The 26722-nt window shown below is 56.1% G+C and overlaps 1 protein-coding gene and 1 long non-coding RNA gene across 2 annotated transcripts in view; one reads left to right on the forward strand and one right to left on the reverse strand.

The window, feature by feature from the left end:
* The window catches only part of DLGAP2 (DLG associated protein 2), a 648525-nt gene that overhangs the window by 217198 nt on the left and 404605 nt on the right, over positions 1-26722 (reverse strand). The window lies entirely within an intron of this gene.
* LOC115287053 lies at positions 24995-26066 on the forward strand. Its single transcript, XR_003906347.1, has 2 exons — positions 24995-25135; positions 25449-26066. It is a non-coding gene; the product is annotated as an uncharacterized LOC115287053 (long non-coding RNA).

Genomic DNA, 26722 nt, shown 5'->3' on the forward strand with positions numbered 1-26722 from the left:
CAAGTGGGTTCTGACAAGCCCCCGAGGCCGACACTGGGTGAGGCTCTCGGGCTAAACTGGAGCCTGTGCCCTTTCGTCCTGTCTGTGTCACAGTCTGAGGCGCCCAGGGACAGCGCAATGTCTGGCTCACAGAAAAGACAGATTTCTTGGCTGGCCACAGTCAGCACGCTGTGTGGCGGGCACACAGAGAGCGGTCCCCACACACCTGACTGGGGGCTCTCCCTCCGTGAGCCAGCGTTGCTGAGTTTCTGAAACGGGTCTTAATCTTGGGTCTCAGGCTGCTCCAGAAAATTGGCGCTCGTGATACAGACCCTTTGGGTGGGCAATGGCCCCACACGGTAGGGAGGGGCCAGACGCGCTCCAGGGGTGGACTGAATCCTGGAAGTGAGACACGTGCCCTCCTTTCCCATCCGCGGAGCCAGTTCCCAGAGAACTGGCAGGTGCTGTGCCAACAGCACAAATAACACGTCCATCCTCACAGCCCCGTGGATGCCGGAAGCCAGCAGGTGTCAGCATCAGCACCGGGCGCTGTGGCCGCTCGCTGTGCGCTCAGCGTGCAGAAGGGCCCCCCCCGCCCCCCCAACCCCCCCATCCCCGTTCGCACAGCAGAGGGGGGGCACAGCACAGATGGACGGCGCCTCCGCTCAGGGCAGCAGCGCGAGCTCACCAGCACCCCTGGCTCTACTTCCTAGAAAGCGAACTCTCATGCACATTTACGACCTGATGATGGAAGGTCATCACAGGTCCGAGACGCACTCTCAACCCAGAAACGAGAGATGTCAGCTCTTCCAGGCAACGGGTTCAAGACCTCAAGCTGCTGAATGGTCAGAAGTGCACACGTCTCTGCCTGACGACACTGACGTCATAATGGGAAGCAGTACCCGACCACCTGTCCCCCCAATGCCGGGTCCCAGACGGGGGGGAGATCACATTCCCGGGGTCAAGCCCAGAGTGTGGGACAGGATTATCCGCAGGAGAGAGCGTGGATATGTTCCCAAGGGAAACCATCAGGAGCTCTTGCGAGGGAGGGAACGTATCCGGATCACCGGGAGGGGAGCGGACTTGGAAAACTGCATCACTGCTCCTGGGCTGGGGGGTGGCACCAGGGTTCCTGGATGAAAGCGTTATGTGTCGGCTCAGGGGATAAAGGGCAGCTCGGAGAACCGGCTGGGCTGTGGGAAGGAACACGGTTCTATGGGGGTGAGTCTATGGGAGGGACCGCGGGCCTGGACGCGGTGCGGGCTGTCATCTAGTGCGTGGGGTCCAGGCCCGCCGGTGGACACCCAACACAGCCGGCAGGACGGCCCTCCCCGCCCCTGCAGAGAACCGCCCTGTCCAGACGTCGGAGAACCGCTGCTGAGAAGCCCTGACGGAGACCGCTCAAGGCCCAGCAAGCCTGCCGCCAGTCATTTCGAATGACGCAGATCAGGGGGATTCTGACAAGCCCAATGCCGTCCCGAAGCCACTTTTCCGTGTTCGTAACAAGGCCGGTCTGCCTGCATTTTGGGAAACTTGTTGTGCAGAAGGAGCCTTGTCCAACAAACGCGCAAGCCTCATCAGACGCGCGCGTCCGCGGTGCAGAGCGGGACGCGCCGCTCGCCGCTGCGCAGTTACAGAGCCCCAGCCCAGCGCATCTCCTCCCACCCGAAGTGCTGACCAGGCCCCCTGCTGCGTCCCCAGCGCTGCAGAGCAAGCCTAACGGCTCATTAGCCGGGCCCGTGGGACTCCCAGCTCTCAAGGTCTTGGAGGGTCCCAGCTGAAGCGCAAAGTTAGTATGAAAGTAACCAGTAGACTTTAGGCAATGGGGGCAAGGACTACTTGCTTCCAGTCCATTGTCCCCTTACACGCCGCAGCCAGGCACAGCGGGTAGTGAGGCGGAAGAGAGGGGCCAGACAACGTGGGTCAGCAGGTGGAGTCGGATTCCCGCTGCTGAACAGCAGGCAGGAGCCAGTGGGGGGCTCCCAGAGCCGTGAGCTTTCGCCTCCTGAGAACGCAGGGGAAAGGCAGCGCCCGCAGACCCAGTCTCTACAGATCTGACTGGTGACCTCATGATTCGTCTCCTCGCCCCCCGGAAGGTCGCGGGGTCAGTGAGCCGGGTGTCGGCCGGTCAGGGGTCAGTGCCTAGGGTCAGGAGCCTGCCTTCCAGACCCTTCTACACCTCTGGTTTCAGTGCCTGTCCTGTGGAGACGCAGAGGCCTCAATAGGACTATAGGCATCCCTCTTCACGCTCCAGACCTGCTGTCTCGAAAGACCTCACCCGCTGATGCAGTCTGTGAACCATTGTTCTCACAAACACCCAGGGCTGCACTGGCCCTCAGGACCTGCCGACTCCGTGTGGCGGGCCTGGAAGGGTTGGTAATGCAGCCACTGCATCAGCTGGCAGGAAGGATACTTCCAACCAGATCAACTGGCCTGAGAAGGGTCTTCATTTAAATCTAGGAAAAGAAGTTCCTCTACTATGTGAGCTCCTTAAATAGTGGAGTGAAAGGAAGAACAGAAAGCACGCCAGCGGAGCTGCCCCCAGATGCTGTTTCTGAGTCGTCACCTTCCCTCCTGCGGCGCTTGGTGCCCAGACGCGTGGACAGCAGCGCTCCGTGAGGCTGGGTGCGGACCGTGTGCAGGGCAGGGTCTGACCACTGGAAGCCCGGGTGCTGCCCTTGTGCCGGGTCAGGGCCTGCATGAGGGCTTTCCCTGGTGCCCTTCACTCTCTGTGCCTTTGTGACTGTGCCTCATGGTGCCTGACCCTGTATCTGTATACCACCCTGGAGTCCTGGATGAAATACGTGTCTCTGTTCACAGACCACTGGCCTCCTACCTCTACACCCACACCACCTCCGACCCAACATGCATTTGACGCCACGCCAAAACGTTTCTCAGGTCATTTGCTCCCTCTGCGCCAAACCTTTAATATGGTCCCACTGCCCAACCCTGAAACTTGGGATACACAGCCTTGGGTGCACAGTCCTGGACAGCCGGGTCCCCCGGACACCTCTGAGCTCAGTCCTGGACGACTGGGTCCTCTGACACTTCTGATTTCTCTCTTCGAGTTTCCCAGTGAGAACAATCTAGTAGCTGGAAAGTCTGTTGTCCCCAGACATCCCGGCCCTGAAGGTTCTTCCTACTCTCGGAAGGCCTTCCTTTTCATCCTGATTATGCCTAATCCAGCTCATTTTCCGAAGTCTAATGTGTGTTGATCTGCGGGTACTGCTCCAAACACTCCCAGTTTTCGGTCACTGCGGCCCTTCGGTATTCCCTCAAGCGTTTCCTGCCAGCCCACCCACCACGCGGCTCCTGCTATCTGCCACGTGCCTTCCTAGTTTTGTTTAACTCTGTCCCTAGGTCCTGGCGGCATCGGCCATTGATAGGACAGGGATATTGTCTTGGATTTGTAGCTCTCTTACATAGGACAGTATGTTTACACTCACTATGGGCTCAGTCTGTTGCTGAGAGCTTCGGATAATAGGTTTGTAAAAGGGGTCAGGGCTCAACCCTGCCTCTTGACTTCTAAGGCAGACCCTTGGCCAAGTGTCAGCAACCCTGATCACCACATCCAGACAAGAGCCCCTGGGCGCAGAGGGTGGTCCCAGACAGGAGGTGAAAAGGTGGGCAAGAATGCAATTAAAGGGCAGAAACCCAGTTCTCACAGCCAGCAAGGGGCAGAGGGAGTCCTGATGCCCACGCAGAGGAAGGAGCACAGTTCAGACAAATAATCTCGTAATTGCAGTGCGGAATGCAGAGATCCCAGGACCAACAGCAGGGTCTGAGGTGGGCTCCAAACAACCCTCACAGTCCAAGTTAACAGCCAGCTGCTTCATTGTAAGCCTCCACACAAATACATTTATTTTGTTGTCCAGTGGAAAGCACCAGAACCAACAAGAGCACAATTATTCTAACAGATAAGACTGCTTGCAAGGGTTTGATGAAGGGAGGGAGACGCCGCCACAGCAGGCTGGTGACGGAACTCCGTCTGCCCCTGCCGCAGGAGTGGGGGGAAATGCTCGCACCGATTTCCCCCACATGCCCACAGCGAGCGCAGCCTGTCCCAGACTGAAGTGGCTTCCATCTCCATAGCCCGCTTATTGATTCTGGAATAGCTTTTCCTTTAAGCTGCATACTCCACAAAGGGTACCCTGAGCTCGGACCTAAGTGGCTGCTTGCACATTCCCCGTTTGAAATCTACTTTAGGCAAAGTCAGTCTGGGTTTACTCTGTGCTTGGTCTAAAAGGCTGTGGCCTTATTGCCAATGCATTAGTGAGGGTTGTCCCTGCCTTCCATGATTCAGTGACCAGTTCTGTGTGCCCCTCACTCTCTACCTGAGTGCAAAGTGGGCTGGTGTCTTTTGGCAAGTAAGGTCAAGGTTCCTTCTTTCCAGAAAATGCCGCCTGAGGGTGAATCTGCTTTTAATCCCCAGGGGACTCCACTCTGCTCTTCATCTGCCTGGTGAGTGCAGACCCCCTGCTACTCTGCTGCTAATGGAAGGCAGGCTCGGAACGCTGGTGTCCATGGAGAATGTTCTGGCAGAGATGTTCTTGTCTCTGCTGTGCCCACTCTCCACAGTCTTAGGCCTGGAAAAATGAAGTCACTCCAGGTTTCCTCTCCCAGCTGCTGAGCCCGGCTCAGATAAAAACCAACAGGCCTCACAGACCAGAGTCACTGGCAGTCTGAGCCTGAGCCCTCACTGTCCTCATGTGGTCTCCCCGTCGACCTGAGCCTCCACACCTGCCTTGCCTCCCACACATTGTTACTCCAAGCAATGACCTCTTTCTTCTTTTTTATTTATGTTTTATTTATTCTTGAGAGAGGGAGGGAGAGGCAGAGTGGGAGTGGGGGAAGGGGAGAGAGAGGGAGACAGAGAATCCGAAGCAGACGGCAGGCTCTGAGCTCTCAGCACAGAGCCTGACATGGGGCTCGAATCCACAAACTGTGAGGTCATGACCCGAGCTAAAGTCACTTAACAAACTGAGCCACTCAGGCGCCTCGTGATGGCCTCTTCCTTCTGCGGTCTTCCATCTTTGGATCCTTCCCACTCACCACCCACCAGTGCCCCTCTTCCGCTGCATCCTGTCTGGGAGGAGGCCACCTTCTAACCACGTTCTCCCCGCCAGGTGCTGCCCTCTTTCCCTTTCCAATAAAAATGTCCACACTCTTATCCCACCGTGAGAAAAGCATCTCCTTCCACACGCCCTTCCTTTGCGTCCTGGTGAGAGGTCCTGCCCACTGCACACCTTGACTTCCCAGAATCCAACGCCCTGGGAACCACACGCCCAGGCTCTCTCCCCAGGAGTGCCAACTGGCCTCCTGAGCTCCACCATCACCTCCGGGCTGGCGGCCTCCCCTCCACGTTCCTGCTCAGCTGGACTCCTGACTTTGCTGGGCCCCAGAGCCCACATGCAAAGCAGCGTGCTGCATGACACATCTGCATCTGCGTGAAGGTGCCCTGGAGTTCAGCACACCCTCAACCGACACCAGTGGCTCCTTGAGAATCTCACTCCTCCCTGGGTTCTTACCACCGTGAGACGTCAGACCCTCCACCCCGGCGCCCAGCTAGACACTGGCACTGCTCCCCACCCCCACTCCTGCACCATTTCCAGCCGGTCTCCAAGCGACTCCAGCTGAAAGCCAGTGCCAGGTTTCCTCCCTTTCCTTACTTCCAACATCCAACCGAGAGCCCATCTTTAAAAACAATCCGGTAAAAGCGACCATTTGCCCACTAAGTGCACCGTGCCGTGGTATTAAGTGTATTCCTGATGTTGTGCAACTATCACCACGGATTCCGGAACCTTTCCATCTCCCAAACTGAAACCCTGCACCCGTGACGTCAGATATCTGGTATTGATTTTCTAATGCATATCTTCCAGATATTTCTAAAAAAATTACTGTGTACTTATTATTGAGAGAGTGAGTGACAGAGCATAAGCGGGAGAGGGGCAGAAGGAGGGAGACACATAATCTGAAGCAGCTCCAGGCTCTGAGCTGTCAGCACAGAGCCCGACATGGGCGCAAACCCAAAACCTTGAGACAATGACGTGAGACAAAATTGGACACCCAGCTGACTGAGCTCCCCAGGTGACCCCAGATATTTCAAACCCATCCCCTTCACTCCATTCCCAGTCCCACTGCCAAGGTCTAGGCGTTTCCACTGTATTCAACGTGCATTTTCTTCTTTTATTTATTTATTTATTTATTTATTTATTTTTAATAGTTTATTGTCAAATTGGTTTCTATATAACACCCAGTGCTCTACAAGGGGCCCTCTTCCATTACTACCCCCTCCCTTCCTCCTCCCCCTCCCCCTTCAACCCTTGGTTCATTTTCAGTATTCAATAGTCTCTCAGGTTTTTCATCCTTCACTCCCCCCAACTCTCTTTCCCCCTTCCCCTCTCCATGGTCCTCCATTAGGTTTCTCCTATTCTTCTGTTAGACCAATGAGTGCAAACATATGGTATCTTGTCTTTCTCCGCCTGACTTATTTTGCTTTGCATGACACCCTCGAGGTCCATCCACTTTGTTACAAATGGTCAGATTTCATTCTTTCTCATTGCCATGTAGTACTCCATTGTGTATATATCACATCTTCTTGATCCATTCATCAGGTGATGGACATTTAGGCTCCTTCCATGATTTGGCTATTGTTGACAGTGCCGCTATGAACATTGGGGTACATGTGCTCCTATGCATCAGCACTTCTGTATCCCCTGGGTAAATCCCTAGCAGTGCTATTGCTGGGTCATAGGGGAGTTCTGTTGATAGTATTTTGAGGAGCCTCCACACTGTTTTCCAGAGCGGCTGCACCAGTTTATATTCCCACCAACAGTGCAGGAGGGTGCCCGTTTCTCCACACCCTCGCCAGCATCTATAGTCTCTTGATTTGTTCATTTTAGTGACTCTGACTGGTGTGAGGTGGTATCTCAGTGTGGTTTTGATTTGAATTTCCCTGATGATGAGTGACACTGAGCATCGTTTCATGTGCCTGTAGACCATCTAGATGTCCTCTTTGGAGAAGTGTCTGTTCATGTCTTCTGCCCATTTCTTCTCTGGATTATTCATTTTTTGTGTATGGAGTTTAGTGAGTTCCTTGTAGATTTTGGATACTAGCCCTTTATCTGCTGTGTCATTTGCAAGTATCTTCTCCCATTCTGTTGGTTGCCTTTTAGTTTTGTGTATTGTTTTCTTTGTAGTGCAGAAACTTTTTGTCTTGATGAGGTTCCAATAGTTTATTTTTGCTTTTATTTCCCTTGCCTTTGGAGACATATTGAGCAAGAAATTGCTGTGGCTGAGGTCAAAGAAGTTGTATGCTTTCTCCTCTAGGGTTTTGATTGTTTCCTGTCTCACATTCAGGTCCTTTATCCATGTTGAGTTTATTTTTGTGGATGGTATAAGAAAGTGGTCGTTTCGTTCTTCTGCATGTTGCTGTCCAGTTCTCCCAGCACCACCTGCTAAAAAGGCTGTTTTTTTCCATTGGATGCTCTTTCCTGTTTTGTCAAAGATTAATTGGCCGTACACTTGTGGGTCCAGTTCTGGGTTCTCTATTCTATTCTGTTGGTCCATGTGTCTGTTTCTGTGCCAATACCATACTGTTTTGATGATGACAGCTTTGTAGTAGAGGCGAAAGTCTGGGATTGTGATGCCTCCCGTTTTGGTTTTCTTCTTCAATATTACTTTGGCTATTCAGGGTTTTTTGTGGTTCCATATGAATTTTAGGATAGTTTGTTCTAGCTTTGAGAAGAATGCTGGTGTGACTTTGATGGGGATGGCACTGAATGTGTAGATTGCTTTGGGTAATCATGACTTTCACAATGTTTATTCTTCCGATCCATATTTCTTTTTTTTCTAACAAAGATTTCATCTTTATAATATTGTGATATGTAAAGTTTTATAGAAATCAAATACCAAAAGTCTTATTAAGAAACTTTGCAGCCCTGGCTCCTGCCCCCTCCTCGTTTCACACGCCCTGACCAAAGAGAGCCACGCACAGCTCCCCCAGCTGTTCTTCTTAGTATTACCCTCTTTATTTAAGCGACCCTGATGAGACCGCTCTTTTGGTGTAGTTTAATTTTAGTCTTTGAGCTACATTTGTAACGCCTACTACACCTACATCCCTCTCCTCCATTTTTCCAACATCCTAACATTTGTTAACATCAATTTAAAATTTTTTTCTTGTTTAATCATTTTTGAGAAACAGAGAGACAAAGTGTGAGCAGGGGAGGGGCAGAGAGAGGAGACACAGAATCTGAAGCAGGCTCCAGGCTCTGAGCTGTCAGCACAGAGCCTGACGTGGGCCTTGAACCCATGAATCACAAGATCATGACCCAAGCCAGAGTTAGACACTTCACCAACTGAGCCCCCTGAGTGCTCTTAAAATCAATAATTAGTATAAACATTATTTTTAGGTAAACATTGTTCACAGAGAACTTGTAAATTAAGTTAATGTTACATTTCTTTGGTTAAGCAACTTTTTGCTTTCCCTGGAGTTATTAATTACTTTTCAATGTGTAGAACCTCTCAGTTTCTCTTATTAACACAGTCCCAAATTCTCAATGTAATCATAGTTTCCACTCCATGAATATGGCCAAACTAATCCAAACACCCACAAGACATTTCTCTTTCTCTCTTCAGAGCCCACCTTCCTGCTTTTTCTGTATCAGCGCGGTGTGCACTTTCCTCCACTATCCTGAGGATCACCTTTGCTCTTGCCTGTGTGGAATTTTGTCTCCAGGGTTCCCAGACCTGCCTGTTCATGGGTTTCCTGCCCCATTTTTGGATCAAAACATTCTCTGAATATTCTTCAGAGCTTGTACAGGGAAGAGACACTTCAGAAGTTTTGCATTGCTGAGCTTTTTATTCTGCTCTTACACCAGGCAGGTAGCTGTGCTGGGTATAGAATTCTAACTCAATCTCCTTTTCCTCAGATCATGGAAGACACTTGTGCATATTTATCCAGCTGCAGGTATCACCCTTGGGAAGCATGTGACCATTTTGTGTGTTCACCTGTCGTTCCTCACCAAAACCATGTGGGGCCCTCTGTTTATGCCCAGTGTATAAACATGTCTTGGTGGTGTAGGTCTGTAATTCTTTCATTGTTCAGGAAAGCTGATATGCCATTCAAATCTGGGAACACGTATATTTTGGATCTGGTAATTTTTCTAGAGTTCTTTTTTTTGGAGGGGTGGGGGGTGGGGTATAAGTTTCTGCTCTGTTTTCTCCATACTCCCTTCAAGAACTTTCTGGCCATATATTGGAGTTGCTGGAAAGATTCCATAGATATGCTGCCTTTATACTCTTTGATTATTTTGTCTTTTTCCTATTTTTCAGGAATTCATATTTCAATTTTATCTTCCAAATCTGTAGATTAAACCATATTTTCTGTAATCATATATGTAATTCATAGGAGTTCTTGCACATTCATGAATATTCCTTTTTCATAGCATCCTTTTCATGTTTGAGGATTTTCCATCTCTCTGAGATGTGGTGTTTGTTAGTTTTGCTCTGCAATTTTCTGGAACTCTTATTAATTTCAGTTTCTGTTTCAGGCTCTCTCGGTTTATTAGAGGCTTTTCTCAAATGTGCGGTGGGAGCTACAAGCTGACTGCAGGCAGTGCGGGCGTCAGGGCACTGAGCGATTTCCACGGGGGTGCGTGTGTGTGGCGGCTCTGAGGCTTGTCGGTGGGGAATCCCTGGAACCCCAGCTGGGGACGGGAGGCACTGGCCCACCTGTGCGGCAGGAGAGGGGCAGGCGGAGGCTCGCAGGGCAGCTGTTCTCCAATCCCTGTTGTTACCGTGGAATGAATGCTCTGCCCCTGCTGCCCCAACGATGCTGCTCCGCAGAACCTGGTTCTTGCGCAGATTCTCCAACCGCTGGGGGCCAGGCAGGGCCTCCCTGCTTCCGGGGTGGGCTGGGATGTGGGCTCAGCTGCTCCTCGCCGAGGTCCGGGTCCTCCTAGCTGCCTGCTGTCTTCCATTCCAGAGTCTTCCTAGGGAGAATGTCTCCCGGGTTTGAATCCCTAGCTCCTTGCGCATCTCCCTCTGCGGGCTTAGCATCACCCGCTCACCAGGCTCTGCTGATTCCCACAGATCGGCTTCCCTCCTTCCAAACTGCTGTCATCTCCACGGATGGAACAGGGACCACGTGTGTACGAAAGGCACACATCTGGCCTCCTCACACACCAGAGCCATATCCTTTGCAGGCAAACTCACTTTCTCTCAGGTCCACTTAAAATGCAAATCAAAGATCTTCTCATTTTCAATTCAGAACGCTCTAAAACCCCTGATGTGTTCTGGATACACCTGAATCTTCCTCACGTCAGCCCCCAGTCCTGCTCTGCACTCAATCCCGGCCTGCACGCCCACCCTCACCCTGCCTGGAACTCCTCCTCTCCTCTCTCACCCCTAGGGGGGCAGCTGTCTCCCGCCTGCCCTTCCAGAGGAGCATGAACGTGACCTCCTGGGAACCCTCCCTGACCCTGTCCAGCTTGGAAGTCCCTCTGTGCCCCGCACCGGGAGAACACGTGTTCCTCCCATTCCCCGAAGCCTTTCGGGAGCCCGCAGCTCTCGGACAGGCAGGCGGGGAGAGCCTTCGTCATCTGGCCTTCCCATTTCCACCTTTAGTCCCAGTGAGGTGGCCTCCTGCAAAGATGGCTTTTGAGGACTTGCATTTGGCCATCCTGCTCTTGCTGAGATGGAGGGGAGGGGCTGCAGGGACCCTCCCCCCCCAACTGGGTGCCATGTTATGCTAGGAACAGGTGAAGGATGTTTCTGAGAACAAGATGCTGTTTCTCCAAAATGAATTCTACACAGGAATTTCCTTCTGCCTCAGAGTCAGGAGAATCTTTGTTTCTGTGGAAGAACTGCCCCATGCCCTGTATGAGAAGGGACCGTAAACATGTGTGACTGGAGATCGGGTACCCCCTCTGTGCCCTGAATCAGACCAATCAGCTGTCCCAGCCGGTTAAACCTCCTGCCCTGTCCACATACCCACTACCGTTCTCTCAACTCTGTCCTTTGTGGCCTATTATTCTCCTGAATAATGTGGTTCCCTTTCTTGCTCTACGCTTCCTCAAGTCGCCTGTGTAATGAGGCAGACAGGCGCGGTTACAGACGCTGAGGCAGGCCTCCTCCGGGGGCCTCCAAGGCCAAGTCCCGTGGGACCCCCGCCTCTGTAAGGGGCGGGCTGTCACGTGCTGAAACGACGTGACGTCCTGCCGGGGTCTGATGCTTCTGAGCTTGAACGTGAAATAGCAAAACGAAAGCAAGGTTTGTCCTCACGCCTTCCCAAGGACAGGGCTGCGGTTCTCGCGGCTCCAGGGCACAGTCCTCGCGGGGGGCGGGGCAGGCAGAGCCCAGGCCTGACTGCGCAGGCGCGCGGCCGCGCTCACAGCCACGGACTCTACTCTTCCCCGGACGAGACTTGGGAAAGGCCGCTTCGTCTGACGTCCACGGGTCTGTAGGTAGTGGTGGCCATGGTCACGCGTCCCTTCCCGCAGGAACAGACTCGGAACACTAGCTGAGGGACTCTGAGCTGGTCCTTTTATTAACTAACGCCTGGATCAGAGTATTTTCTTTCCCAGCATCTGAACGCGCCAGCGAGCGGCGAGGCCCCTTCACCCCGGCGCCCACGTCTCAGCCCCGGCGGACGCGGGGTCCCGACACAGGCCGGGCCCCGCTTGTGCTGTGAACGTGGCCCCGCAGAGCACCTGTTCGTCAGAAGCTGTCGCCAGAGGCAGCGGCCGCTAACGGGCTCTGTCATCCGCGAAGGAAAGGTGGCTTTAGGAGTTCACTCAGCTGGAAAATGCCTGCCGGAAACTGCCGGTGGCCACCTGACCGCGAATTTGACTCACGCTTCCTGCAGCCATGAAGCCAATATGGGTTCAGACACCAAGAGATGTTCAGGTCCCTGGCGACAGAGAACCTGTGGCCACCAGGCCCGGCTGGTGGTCCCGGCTGCTGGGCAGGAGGGTGCCCGCAGGGACGAACAGACAGACGGCTGAGCCCACGGCAGGAGGGCTGAGGATCGCGGCCCCTCGAGTTGGTGAGCCGCCGCCACACCTCCCGTCTGTGACGCGGGCACACATGCCACAGCCCATCGTGCGGGGCCCTCGCCACGGAGCCTGGCGGTGTGTTACCCCTTCATCTCGCGTGGCTCATCTTCTGGCGTTTACAGCATCCGGCTCCACGTGGGGGGAGGTGGAGCAGCACTCGTTTTTTAAAGGAAAGCACGTGGGGATTGTTGTAATATGATCTGACACAGAGCTATTTAACTTCCTCTGGAAAATCAAACCTCCCAGACATCAACCTGAAAGGCAACTGGAGCCCGGGGACCAGGGTGGCCAGCGGGGACCCCGGGCCAGGGGGAAAGGTCCGGTGCCCCGACGTGGAGCAGACCCGCCCCCGAGTCACACCCACACACACAGGACAGTGGCACCTGCACCACGTGACAGAGGGGCGGGGCCACTGTCTAGAGGCCACTGTTGTTTGAATACTTTTTCCATATTTGAGGGTTCCAAACGCTTTATTCCCTAAACTACTCAAGAAGCACTTCGTTATTTGTTCAAAATAAAAATAGCCTATTTTTATGGTTATGAATCGATGAGTATACATGATAAAATAATTCTGTTTGCTAAAGTACACAAAACACGTCGTCACAATCTCACAACATAAACGGGGCACAGCTCATGCTGTGATTAACGCTCGTCTGTTTTAAGCATGTGCAGACATTCAGACTCATGGTTTACACAAACAACAGTGCATGTGCTGTTTTATCAGACTAATTAACGTAATATCATGACTGTCATTTCTTTCAGTTAGAGTCTCCCGTCTCTACACACACACACACATGTGCACAGACACGGACACACACACACACACACACACACACACGTGCACAGACACGGACACACACATGCATGTAGACAGACACACACACACACATCCCACATCCATCCATCTCGTAATTTCAACTGCCTACAGACCACTACATCTTTGGAAAAACGGAAGTTTATTTAGTTAATCCTCTTTGACGGGACATTCACAATGCTATCTAATTCTTTGTTATTATAAAAATGAACTCAGGGTGCCTGGGTGGTTCAGTCAGTCCAACTTTGGCTTGGGTCATGATCTCACTATTCATAAGTTCAAGCCCCGTGTCAGGCTCTGTGCTGACAGCTCAGGGCCTGAAGCCTGCTTCAGCCTCTGTACCTCCCTCTCTCTCTGCCCCTCCCCTGCTCTCTTTCAAAAATAAACATTAAAAAATTGAAAAAAACAAACTCTACCTATTGCTGGACATGTATCTATGTGTATTTGTTTTTTCCGGATTCTGTAAACATATATGTGATGCTTCTCTGTATTTTACTGTTCTAAGTGTTGGGCTGCAGAGCCGAACAAGAAATTTACATTTTTCATTTCCTCATCATACATTCTAAAACGTTTATCTATTTATTTTGATACATATAGAGAGAGTGTGTGAGCAGGGGAGTGGCAGAGAGAGAACCCAAGCAGGCTCCACGCTGTCGGCAGGGAGCCCCACCTAACCCTGGCCGCCTCCCACGGCCCCCCTCCAGGCCAGCACGGGGGTTGCACACATGTTCAGGGCCCACACATTCAGTATATGACAAATAAGATCACTAAATGTGGGCAAAAATCACACCTTGGTAAGGTGGAGGTGGGCGGACGTGTCTCCGCCCGGAACACAAACATGCTGCAGACACGCAGGCTGCACCTGGTCTGCGACGGGGTCTCCAGACGAGGCCCTGAGATGTGGCTGCTCGTCTGCCGGGCTGCAGCCTGGGGAACGGGCTCCCGTGCGGCGGTGCGTGGACGCGGTGGTGCGCAGGCCTCTGAGAAGCGGGTAAGGCCCCTGGCCTCCACCGCGTCACCTTCACTGCCGCACACCTGCTCTGCGGGACACAGTCAGGGAAGTGCACGCCAATGCTCGCAGGACCGAGGCAGCCTGTGTCCCTGATGGGGCGTCTGCGTGCAGACCACCTCCCCTGACATGCCACGGGAAGCCTCCCCCGGCGCAGGGGAGAATCTCCAGGGAAGCCGTGAGGACAAACATGAACCTGGTCCTGAGATACAATCAGAATCTGCGCGACACTGGTGCCGTGCACACGTTACCGTTTAAATTCACGGGTAACTCTGTGCTTCGTCCACAGGGACGCTTCATAGCCTGCTCAGGACGCCCTGGACGAATGCTTCCGCTAAGCGCCTATGGTTCTGTGCCAAAGAAGAAAACACACATCAAGCAATTCCTGCATTGGAATGTGTTCTGATTCGGCCGTCTCTACCTCTATGTTCCTTGGGACAAAGTACGGACTCCACTACAAGGCAATAAATATGGAATTCTCCATGAAAATGTAAGAAGTACATTATAACTCTCCATCTCTGCTCTCCAGTCTCCCTCCACCAGCGCCACCCACTGTCCGCGAAAGCGTCCAGATACTCTGGAGGTGACGCTAGCTCTCCGCTGACAGCTCTGGGACTTGAAGCCTATACAGCGCCTCGCTCTGTTGTTACCGAGCGCTTCTGGGATGTCACGGGCAGAAGCCAGGGAGGCCCCGGACATGATCCAGGGCGGGGACAGCGCCATGCGGAGAATTCACCGCCCGTGTCAGTGCACGGCCACCATCCTCCTTCTGCCGCCAGAAGAGGGCCGTGCGCGGGCGGGGGCGTCCGCTCTGCCCAGCCGACAGCACAGAACGGCCAGGGCTCCCCCACTGCTCCTCCTGCCCGGGCTTGTTCCCTCAAAACCTGTCTCCAACAGGGAAAACGGGTTGTTTCCAAGTGCACAGCGCCCCCATCACTCTGACTTCACACGCGGTGCTTACTGCCGGGAGTGCTGCTTGCGAAGCGCGCTCCCTGGGTGGCAGCAGCTGCTGGGAAGCTGCTGGGGCTGAGGCTCCCTCCCTGAAGCACTTCCCTTCTCCTGGACCGGCGAGGACGCGTCTTCCGACTGCACCTGCGAGTGCATTCTTCCCACGTGGAGCCCTGACATCGCCTGTTAGCAATGATTTATTCACCTCAAATTTCAACATCCAATCTTACTACCATCAAATTTAAGAAAACACACAGGATGGTTAAACTCCTCCTTTCCCAGGCAAGCCACGCTAAGTGGAAGAATAATGAGATCTCCCATTAGGAAACCAAACTCCTGAACCGTAAAGCGGCGTGGGGCGGAAGAGCAGCCTGAACCGTCCAGCCCGCGTTTCCTGCTCCTCTGCGCGAGTCCAGGAGGTGCACAGCGGGCCGGCTGGCCGTGCAGGTCAGGGCGGGAGGTCAGCGGTGCCCGGGGGCTGCTCACCCGTGAGAACTGAGGCGGCTCCAATCGGTGCCTGCAGACCGCCTGGTAGACGTGGCCCCGCTCCAGGCGCAGGGCGGACAGCGACAGAAGCCCAGGCCTTCCCTCCGCAGGAGCCGCCGCGCACCTCAGGGAGTCAGAAATGCGGAGGCAACCGTCAGACCAGATGAGATGGCACGTGAGCCAGGGCTGCCTCAGGTGACAGCTACGGCAGCCACGCAGTAAGGGACGCGGCTCCCGGGAGGTGCTCGGCCCTGACGGCGTCACAGACACTCACACGGAGACTCATCGCCTCCCCGAAGAACAGCCCCACGTCCTGGGTCACTCGCTAGAGCCCCGCTGTAAAGCTGGGGAAACCGAGGCACGGAGGCTTCAGTGTCTTGCAAAGGCGGAGCAACTGGCCATGACCCGAGGCTACTTTTCCCTTTTAATTTAATCTTTACTGGTCATATTTTCAGCCAAGCAAACAGGAATTAATGTGCGGCTTGTTCCTTGAGGAAGGACGCTGTTACCAGAAGGGGAAGGAGAACTCCCCACGATGTGGGCGGGTGACAGTGCAGGGGGAAGGGCCCCGGGGAGGGGCTCCCCAAGGCCCAGCTGGTGGCCAGCCCTGGGGAGCCCGCCCGCCGTGGTGCTGCGGTGAGCGTGTGCGCGAACTCGGGAGGACCGGCAGGGCCCTCGCGGCCTCGCCTGTTCTGCGGTAAGGGACTGAGCTGGCCGGCTGTGCTCCGGCGGCAGTACTGAGAACGGGAGGGGGACTCAGGCAAGTTGAGGGTCGGCTCCTGGCAGAGCTGTCCACTCGGGCAGCCGCAGAGGGGCTGCCGCAGGGCCGTGCTCATCGCCCAGAGATGGCCAACTGGATCGGATCTGGATTTTGAAAGGATGTTGCCAAACCGACAAACCCAAGGGGAAAAGTGGACAGAGCTCTACGGGCCCCCCACCCTGAGGGCCAGGGTCTCGCTCTCTATGTCTGGTCCTTCACTCCCACTCCTGTTACCATCTTTGGTCTACGATGTGTGTGCACTTTTCTCTCTTTTTTGTTCTGCTTCATGATTTCACTTCTGTCCTGTTTCTCTCACGCTTCTTCACTTTGGGAAGTCAGACCCTTTGCCTTCCTGGGCAGAGAATCACCGAGCGTGGGGCACGTGCCCCGTAAGAGCGGGTCACTCAGTGAATGGGGTTAAAGGGACGCGGCGGGTGGCGTGCCGAGTTCACTCTTTGGCCCACAGTCCGCTGGGCACTGGGTCTGAGCCTCGGGACCTGGTCTCCCCACCGGCTCATGTCTTGGGCCTCGTCCGACCGCCCGTGTGGACACCTAGATGTCTGGATAACCAGGGCACTTTCCCCTGTCACTACCACGCAATCCGTGCAGATGCCGGCCAGAGGGCTCAGCGCGTGCAGGGCTTTGTGCGGCCGGGCAGAAGCTGGAGAAGGGTTATTACACGAGGGCACGGAGACGTGGGGGACCTGAGGGAGGCGGGGTCAGACAGGGGAGCAGGGCTCCACGCGCTCTGCCCGAGAAGAGGGCACCGGTGTGGCACGGCCCCACATGGCACTGGCACTCCTACAGGTATGCCCGGTGCCCGATCGAACAGAGCAGACACCACAGCGCCAACCGCTGCCAGGGACCAAACCAAGTCCCATCATCCACACGTGGGGGCCCACACCCCAGGACTTCAGGATGGGGCTCTAGTTGGTTTTTAAAGAGGCGATTCAGGAAAAATCAGGTCACTAGAGTGGCCCTAATCCATGAGGACTGGTGTCCTCATCCAAGAGGAGGTGAGGACACAGACACACCGAGGGACCGGTGAGGGTCCTTACAATCACGTGAGGAACAGAGAGAAAGCACCTACCCGGCCAGGAGGGAGGCCTAGGAGAAGCTGGTCCTGTCTACACCCACAACCCGGACCCCCAGCCTCCAGGGCAGGACGGATAAGGGCCTGCGGTAGGTCCTGCACACCCAGCCCCTCAAGCAGAGTGACACACCACCCTCAGACACTTGGGAGGAGCCCCTGCCCCTTTATGGGTGTTGGACGTGGGTTCTGATCATCCATGAGCTTCCTATTAGCCAGTTTCCACGGTCCACGCAGGCAGCGTGTGCAGGACCCACCCAGAGCCTGTGATGCTGGGTTCCCTGCACACGGCCCAGGGTGCGGGATGCCCCGAGGACGTGTCAGGGGCCAGCATCCAGGGAATGAGGGGGTAAAATGCCCGCAGAAGCCACGTTAATGGAGGGCGCAGCAGCGGACTTTGTAGGAAAGAAGAAAAAAGACACGGAAGGAGCCGGTGTGTCCTGGCCAAGGGAAGTTCATCCAAATGCTGAGAAGGAGCCCACGCCCCAGGGATGCTGGTTTGGAACCGCTAAATAATGTGCAGTCACTGCATAGCTTACACACGATTGATGCCACATTAAAAAAACAAAGGAGACGTGTGAGCCCGCAGCGAAGATGAACAGGCTGACATGCATTCCATCCATCTTGAAAGATTTACCTGTTTTCCATCATTCACTGTCCCCCAAATAGGCCCATGCTTACGGCAGGGAGGCCAGAGTGGATGACAGGTGTCACATCCTCCGTGGCCGGTCACAAAGGACCCCACAGGAGAGATGGCGGGATTCAGCTGTGAGCACACTGACCCTGGTCTGCGGACCCGCTGACTGCCGTCCCGCCCCAAACCTCAGCCCCTCGGGAGCCTGCGGTGACGCCTGGGCACTGAGACAGGAGGGGACACGCGGTAACACAGAACACTGTTGCCCCTCCGTGTGGCCCAGCCCCGCGGCTCCGGGCTGTCATGTCCCTGGTTGAAGACACCAGAGAGCTTCAGAACAGACACATCTTCCTGGCTTCTCTGCCTCCTCCCAATGCTTTACATACAACTTCCGTCCAGACGTGGGCCAAGGTTTTTCACACACGAGGACTGCGCGGCGCCAGACCCTCCCATGTCGGCTCCCCAGCCCACCTCCCAATGCGGCTCACGGCTAATAAATCCCGCCGGTAACGGGTTCCACAGTCCAGTGAGCATGAGGGGGATTAAATTACATAAATTTCCGTGATTTACTACTGAATCTCGTCCATCTTAAAGACTGAACCCAAACCTGATTATTTTGTTCCCATTCACTGGCGGCGTGCTGCAGAACTCGGGAGAAAGCGAGCGCCTCGGGGGAGCGCTGGTCTGTTCTCCAGGCTGCCGGGCACGCAGGGCCCTTCTCTCCCAACTTCTCACCACCCTGGACTTCAGTCCTGTTTGGGCTGAGTCGAGGGGTCCCCAAATCCCTGCATGTGTCCCTGGGTCACTGCTTTAAGCCTGTCCTGTGCCTGGAGCATCTCTATCCCCACGTACACCTCACTGGTCCACCTTTTTTCACCTCCTCCAGGCAGCCTTCCCTGATTTCTCCTTCTCCAGGCTGGATTCTCTCTACCTACAGAACACCGTGGGCATTGTTTCACACTGACAGGCCCTCGCCAGTGCCGACTGACCAGCCACTGGGCACACAGGGCACTGTGAGTCCCCTGAGGACAGGACACACGGCTCACATCTCTAGCCCGACACTGACCCTGATAACACGTTAGGTGGTAAATATTTTATGAAGAAATACACAGGCAAATATTGACAAATCAGGACATGACTTTTTTAAAAAAGAAAAGAAAACAGGAACCTTTTAAACAGTACGTGAGCCTCCTGAATTCCCGGCGCGGGACACCCTGGTCTGTGCCGCTGGCCCCGCTGCGGCAGAGGCCCAGTGTCACGTGACATGGTACACGGACAAACGGCTGCTGCCCTCTGGGCCAGAGAGCCCAGCCAGCGGCAGGGACAGGGCGCCCGTGTCCCTGCGGGGCCACGCTCCTCCTCTGCATGTGGCACAGCCTCACCCCACCACCCGGACTCCGTGCACCCGGGCAGCCGCCTGCACAGCTCTGGGGGCAGCGCCAGAGGAGGAGGAGGTTCTGAGGCAGGGGCCTGAGCTCCGTGGCCGTGGCCTTCCTGCCGGGCCCCTCCTGCGGAGCGTCTCAGGGAGCTGCACTCGGGGCCGCCGTCCCACGGCGAGAACCCGCGCCATCTCCTGCTAAGACCCGTGCCTGTGGACAAAGGGGCAATGCTGCGTGCTCCGGGGAGAACGTCTGGGTGGGCAAGACCGCACTCGGCCCCCTTTCCGCGGGCCCAGAGCGGACAGCCCGGAGGGACAAGGGACGCCTGCCCGTCTGAGGACGCTGAGGAAGGCTGGCAGCCGCCGCACCTGCTGCCAGGACTTGTTCGGCTCACACAGTGTTTCCTTTAATGAAATACTTGCCAACATCTAAAAATGAGAAGATTTTAGGCAGAAACCAGATTTCTGGCTTTCCGAACGCTCGGAGGATCAGGGGCCCTGGGCCTGCATCGGGGTGGGGCCCAGGCCGTCCCTCCGGGGTGCCGGTCTGTCCGCCATCCCTGTAGGCCACCTGCCCCAGATGCAAGAAGGCGGCACCATAAAGAGAGATTTCGGAAACGAGAAGGAAAGGGAGACTCATTATATGTACTTCCACATTTCACACTAAATTATTAGAAATTCAGAAACTCGGGGCACCTGGGTGGCTCAGTCGGTTAAGCGTCCGACTTGGGCTCAGATCATGATCGCACATTCGTGGGTTCGAGCCCTGTGTGTCGGGCTCTGTGCTGACAGCTAGCTCAGAGCCTGGAGCCTGCTTCGGGTTCTGTGTCTCCTTCTCTCTCTGCCCCTCCCCCTCTCATGCTCTGTCTCTCTCTGTATCAAAAATAAATAAAACATTAAAAAAAATAAGAAATTCGGAAACTCATGGGGTCGTGTTTCTGAGACTGAAATGGATATCATTGAAAGGGCTCATTGCTGTTGCTCAGGACGAAGGTTTTAGCTTCCGAACTGGAGACATAAACCAGCAGAGAACAGATTTGAATTATGTCAGCGCTGGGCTGCGCCTTGGGAAGCACATTCCCAGAAAGCCAAGGCCACGCCTGTGCTAGGCTGATGGACACACCCCCTGCAAGGGCGCCGGCCAGACCAGCAGCCTCCCACCCGCAGGGGCACAGACACGAACAGGGACGCCCAGGAGCCCTGTGCCCTGACGGGGCAGCTCCCAGGCCCTGCTGTCCCTGCCACGGGGTCCCCCACGGAACTCTTGACACAAAACCCCACAGCCGCTGTGACTGTCTGCACTCCCCCTCTGACAAAGCTCAGAGATGTGGGGAGCTCGGCCTCGGGTCCTGGGGCACAGCGGGAGGGCCCAGACCCAGGCCACCTGCTTCCAGTGCGGGGCCCCACTCGTCCCTGCGGTTGGGCCGGCGCAGGTGCAGGTCCCGCCAGCAGGAGGCGCGCGTGCAGTCACGGTCCGCAGCCTCGGCCCGCCAGGCGCCTGCTGCAGCGTGGGTCTGGTGGCGGGTCTTCTTCCAAACTCTTCCCAACTTCAGCTGGGACACAGCGTAGCCACAGAAGCTGGAACAACACACCCACCGTCCTCCCACGTGCCCTCCCTGCCAAGCGCGAGGGAGGCAGGAAGAACAAGGAATCTCCGCAAAGGTGAAGGAGGAGGCGCCCGCCTCCGCGCTCACCGTCAGGAAGTTACTCCTTGAAAATCCAGTGCACTTTTCATTGACGAACTTTGCTTGAGGAGGCAAATCTGGCAGAACACGCCATCTTTCATTAGAGTTTTTGATACAAATTTAGTCACAAACTAACTTGGCTCCCACGCCGTGCCTTCCCGAGAAGATGCTCACCGCGTCCTCACTGACCGGAGAACTGTGAGAACGGGACACGTCGGCCGCGGGGCTGGCTTCCAGGTCCCGGCACTGAGTCAGAGTAGAAGCCAAGCAACCAGAGTCACTTACTTCCGTTTGCCTCAAACAACCGTGAGCACGCCGAAGCTGTGGAAATGCCAGCGTCACAGCACCCGCCGGGCCTCAACGGAGCTGTGCCCTACACCAGTCCTGATGGGCCCGACAAAAGCAGCATCGGTAGAGACACAAGGAATCTTAAAAGACAACGCATAGGTTTCCTGTTGTTGCATTTTTGTAAAGCGTGAAGAAAACCTCTGTCCTTTAATGTCATCTAAAGTAAAAGCTCTGACAGGTATCAGCATCGGAAGCCAGGTGACAGTGGGATCCACCAACGTCAATGGAGAGAACCGGCCACCTGTCCCTCAGACGCGGCCCCCTCGGAACAGCCACCCGAGGGCGGTCAGCCCGACAACGCGCCGGAGTGGGCGAGCGGCCTGAGCAGGACCTGTCATCAATCTTGCTTAGCAAGTCCCCAGGGGACTTTCTGTCCCGCTGCTGGTGGTAACCCGGGTTCTGGCCCCAGACACAGGGGACCACACGTGCTGACAGGGCAGACCTACGCCTCCTTCCCCTTCTTGGGGCGGGACTTCTCATCTGCCCATTTCCTGGTATTGCTCGGGCTCCCCCACCCCCGCCCCTCAAGGCACAGCCTGCGCGCCGCACCACGTGGTGCGGGTGGGAGACACGAGGACCCGCTCCTGGCCTCTGGGGCCCGCGGCCGCCCCAGGCTCCAGAGGAGCGCGGACTGGGAGGCTGAGAGCAGCGCCAAAGCCCCGTCTCGGCCCCTCGCGGGCTGTGTGTCACTGACCCCCACGCTCGGGGTTTCCAGGCTGACAGCATGTCTCTGCCCCCCCTCCAAAGGAGAGCACCCAGCAGGCTCCAGTACTGAGTCAACTACTGTGCAGTCCGTCTAAGCAGAGGTCATCTGGGTCCCCCTCCTGACAGAGACACCCGTGGACCTGGCGGTCTTGGCAGTCAGGCAGGGTAGGGGCTGCGGGGGTGGCCCGGAGCCCTCTGGGCCCTCAGCTCTTCCCTCTGCGGTCTCCGCCAGCTTCTCCCACCACCATGTCCTTGAGTGGCGAGCCCCGCCCCCGCCCCGCCCTCCCCCCATCCCCGTGCTTCCTGCCTCACTGGGTGGAACCTCTTAGCAAAGGAAGCAGCATTTGGTGACTAACAGCGATGTGCACACGGTCGGAGATGGATGGGGTCCCCCACGCTGCCATCTTCTCGCTCCCCCACTTCGCTCCCCACTGATTGGCTGCGCCCTAGAGCTTTAACAGAGGAGCAGAGCCACACGCCTGCGCACAAGACACCCGGGAAGCCGCCATCCGGTTTGCGGCCAGGTCTCATGCGCGGGGCGTGCGCCCCCTTCAGGAGGCACCCAGTGGCTCCTGGTGCATCTGGGTCAGAGAACCTGAGCGGCAAAGTTCCCGAGCGCCGCGCTGGGCAAACAGGCGTCGGGGCTGCGGCGTGGGCGGCGTGGGCGCCCCACTGGCGCCGGGAAGCTGTCCTCGAACAGTTGGAGGTCAGGGCCAGGAAGTACTGGGCACTGGGCTCTGCCACCTCGGAAGCTGGGGCAGAGGCTGATGGGGGAGAATCATCAGAAAGGCTCACCCGTTCCCTATGAGAGTTGGAAACAGTCAAAGGCGAGAGTGTGATTTTTCTTGCAGCTGTTTGGGGACACGTGGGGGTTTATCAGGGGTGCTCCCGAGGGGGACAGAGATGCCCTTTCCACCCACTCAGGGCAAGGCTGCTGAGGGGGAGCCTCGCTGATACCTTGGTGATTATGACTCCGGCCAGTAACTGGGGTAGTGAGACGGCCAGGCAGTAAAGGACTAGTGACTGCTCACAGCAAGCTCACAAAGAAGACCTGACCCCAGCGGACCCACAGGGGGCGGGGGGCTGAGTGATTCTGTGGGTGAACGGTGGGCGGCCGGGCCATGACCCCCAGCCGCCGGCCCCGACTGCTCTCACCGGGGACTGCCTGCCCAGGCTTCCCCTTCTCAGAGGACGGCTCACCCCCTACACCCCGGAGACGGTGCTGGCCTCGCCCAGACCAGCAGCCCAGGGGCTCCGATGGGGACAGTGCAGCTGCGTGTCCCCCAGGCCACCAATCGGGGCACATCTGGGCTCAGGACCCTGTCGTCCCACGTGCTCCCACCCCCCAGCACATCCACACCAGCATTTGCTCCGTGAGGGTTTGCTGGATGAAGGGATGGACGGGATGAAGGGGCAGAGACTGGGGTAGGGGGTGCACACGGCACCGCTGACTGGACGTCCTGACTGGGGAGGAGGGGGGGACATGGCACCGCTGGTTGGACGGCCCTGATGGGGGGAGGGGTACACAGGACACCACTGGTTGGACGTCCTGACGAGGGGCGGGGGGTGCAGACGGCACCGCTGGTTGGGCGGCCCTGACTGCGTGAGGTGCGGGCGTTATTTGCCGTCGCACTCCGCACCTTAGTCCCCCTACCGTCACTGGCCTGTGCTGGCGGGGTGACGCCAGGGCCCAGTGCCCTGCACGTGACCTGTGCGGTGTGGGGACTGACGCCCCCGCAAGGCCCCTCCCAGAGCTGGCAGCACAGATGCGCTAGAGCCTGGCTCCTTGGGGACACTGGTCCCCGGCGGATGCTGAGTTAGAAACCCCCTGAAAACCTTCTCTCCCAGGGTCAGACAGCCTTCTTTCTCTTTTTCTATTGATATTTTGAACTTAATAAGGTTTCAAAATCTAGAAAAAGATTTTTCCCTGCCTGTGAACCTCCAGTCTCTGAGGCCACCAGATAAACACGCCCCTGTCACTGCAGACTCAGAGTAAGTGACGGGGGGGGGGGGGCTTTCTGATCTGAGACTCCGCAGGCCCTGACCCCTCCCAGGCAGTGACACAGGGTGCCTTGGCCGGCAGCAGGGGTGGGGGTGGAGGGCCTGGAGACAGGAAGCCACACTGCGTCCGGAGCTGGGCAGCTACCTGTCAATCAAGTGTGATTTTAAAACAATTTTGTTTTCATCTTAAACTACACAGGCAGGCTTAGACAGACAGACACATCACCTCCTCCCACCTCCCTGGGGACACCCCCCACCCCCCGGGGCCGTTGCTGCATTTAAACGTGGGTTCTCTTGGCATAAACCACACGTGTTTTTATAGGAATGTGATCATATGGTCCTAATTCTTTCTACTAAAAGCCTCAGTGTGCATGTTTCCACCCTGTTCCGTGTCCCCCTCAAAATCATCCAGGTGGGTGTACCGTATTTCACCATGTTTTCTTTTACTCTTCATTCGGAGAGAACCTTCCATGGGAAATTTCTAGAACTAGAATTTGGGGGTCAAGTTAAATGAACACTTTCAGAGCTTCTGACACATAATTTCCCCCCCAGGAGGCAGCGTCAATATTTGTCTTCTCACAAATGCAGATGGTCACTGTCGCGTTAAAAAGCTAACAATATGATAAGCAGTAACAAAAACCTTTTTCCTAGTTTTTTTTCAATTTCTACTCATTTCGTTGCTAAGAATATTACTGTTTTTTTCATGAGCTTATTAAAGTTGTGCGTTGTGACAAAACTGTTCGCTCCTTTGTTGATTTTTCCCCCTCTAGGAATATTACCTCCTGTTTCCCAAACTGAACTGAGATATTGTTTCCTATACTAAAGTTTTTATGAAAATACGTTGCAAATATTTTCCCTGTTGTGTGTCTGCCTCTTAATCTTGTTTATGATTTTTTTGACCTATAGAAATTTGGTTCTTACGTTAAGTCAATTATTGGTATTTATTGACACCCCAGAGCTCAGTTTCGTGCTCATAAAGACTAACCCCGAGAGTTGCCTCAAATGTATCGTCGGGCGTGCGTGCGTGCGTGCGTGCGTGCCTGTGTGTCAAAGGGAAGCGGTAACTACGGAAGCCAGGCCGTGCGTGAGGCTCAGAGACGCACTGCGGACGCACGTCCTCCGTCGTCCCCGACGGAAGGGCGCCGGGCAGCGCCACACGCCTCCCGAGGCAGCTCGTGCCGGCGGCACAACGGCGGAGGCAGAAGTCCTCGGTCCACAGAGCGGCTTCCACACCTGCTCCAGGTCAGAGCTGTCTGCCACGCGGGGTCCCCCGGCCCTGCCAGGGGTTGGATGGGAGGTGGGACAGCGCTCCTGCCACACAGCTGAGACCCCATTCCCGGGGTATCCCAGCCCTCCGTGTCCCCGAGCCTCCCCACCTCTGCGCAGAACGGGTTCCTAAGGGAAGGGCAGAGATGGAAAGGTGCACAGAGAGTGACACGTCATGCTGGGAGCGTGGCAGGTGGGGGGCGTGCGGGGGACGCGTGTCCAGGGTCCAGCGAGGGGACCACGGACTGGGCAGAGGAGTCGCGCAGGAAGAAGGACTTCCTCTTCCCAGCACAGAGAACAGTCAGCAATCACCTTGTGCGGTGACACGGCGACTAGACTTTGTGGGCACCATGTCACAAAGACCCAAGGACTGAGTCACCGTGATGTGCACCTGACACTACCTGGGTACCCTACATCCATCGCACGACCACAGACGCCATCATCAGTCTCCCTACAGTGCCCTGGTTTCCGCACCTGCGACAGGCCCGTGACAGCTTTGTCCCGGGCCGGCCCAGGTCCTGGCCGGAGCCAGAAGCTGCCGCTGGAAGCGATGTGCCGTGCAGGGCAGTGAGGGGCTCATCACATCTGGACTGCTGTCGTGGGCCCAATCGTGTGGAAGTCCTCACCCCAGGGTCTCAGAAAGGAACTGTGTTTGCAGACAGAGCCTTGACAGAGGTGACTTAGGTCAAAGGAGGCTGTGCCCATGGCCCCAATCCAACGTCTGTTTTTATGAGAAAAGGAGGCTGGGCACGCTGAGAGACCAAGGACGCATGAGGACAAAGAAGAGGCCAAGAGAGGACGCGGGGCAGGAGGGGGTCCCCTGGCCCAGGAGAGAGGCCCCAGGAGGCCATGCCTGCCCACCCAGGACCCCTGCTTTGGTGCCATGGGAATAAATGTCTAAACCACCCAGTGCATCGTCTTCGCCCGTTCGGGTGGCCAGACACACACCACGGACTGGGGGGCTCATCTGCTCTGGGAACTCCCACCATGGTGCCACCAGATTCCCGTCTGCCGAGACCTGCTTCCCGGGTCACAGACGGGGCCGCCTCCTTGTCGCCAAGTGGGGGGGACGAGGGAGCTCGCGGGGCTCTTACGAGAGCCCTACACCCACCACGAGGCCCCCACCCTCACGACGCCGTCCCCTCCCACAGGCCCCGCCTCCTTAGACCGGCACGTTGGGGTTAAATGTCAACATGTGCCTGTTGGGGGGCCACGCGGTCAGTTCACGGCACGTGGCACTTCATCACGGCCGCCCGGGAAGTAGCGTGGCCATCCCGTGTAAGGTGAGCCACTGTGCAGCTGTGACCAGAGGAGGGCACGTGTCCTGTGTGCACCACCGCCAGACCCAGGAGCCGGCACCCCTGACGTCCCGTGACTAGTGCCTCCTCAATCACGTGACTTTTGCAGGAACTGGGTGGCATAAAAACGGGCATGTGCCGAAACATCTGGGAACCATTTTGAAGTCCAAGGTTGCTCCATCCTGTGTCCCCCTCACTCTGGCCACTGCTCCCAGGAAGCTGTAGATGCGCACTGGCTGGGAACTGGCACTTGTGCCGGGTAGGA

The sequence above is a fragment of the Suricata suricatta genome, chromosome 1 (assembly GCF_006229205.1).
Source record: "Suricata suricatta isolate VVHF042 chromosome 1, meerkat_22Aug2017_6uvM2_HiC, whole genome shotgun sequence".
Taxonomy (NCBI): Eukaryota; Metazoa; Chordata; class Mammalia; order Carnivora; family Herpestidae; genus Suricata; species Suricata suricatta.